This window comes from Sinocyclocheilus anshuiensis, unplaced genomic scaffold (genome assembly GCF_001515605.1).
Source record: "Sinocyclocheilus anshuiensis isolate Anshui unplaced genomic scaffold, SAMN03320099.WGS_v1.1 scaffold621, whole genome shotgun sequence".
Taxonomy (NCBI): domain Eukaryota; kingdom Metazoa; phylum Chordata; class Actinopteri; order Cypriniformes; family Cyprinidae; genus Sinocyclocheilus; species Sinocyclocheilus anshuiensis.
Genome location: NW_015537952.1, coordinates 408,136 through 408,345, shown reverse-complemented (window position 1 = coordinate 408,345; position 210 = coordinate 408,136). Strand labels below are relative to the sequence as shown.

General features: G+C 44.8%; 1 protein-coding gene across 1 annotated transcript in view; it reads left to right on the top strand.

Moving 5' to 3' along the window:
• LOC107664640 (little elongation complex subunit 1-like) overlaps nt 1-210 on the top strand; it is a 21,497-nt gene that overhangs the window by 2,207 nt on the left and 19,080 nt on the right. The window lies entirely within an intron of this gene.

The following is a 210-nucleotide window of genomic DNA, read 5'->3' as shown; positions in this document are numbered from 1 at the left end:
GTGTATTTAATCGATTGGACATGCGCCCGAAGCTCAAAGTGTAATTTGTTTGTCCGTTTTGGAGCGCGCCGCACGCACACATGTCAGCCTGAGGAACAGCGTCTCTTGTGTGGATTGTGCTTTCAATGTTTTATTATCAAACATGTCCCACAATTTAGCAACAGTAAAGACGGCATCTTACAACAATCACCGATTGAGCTGATTCTGACG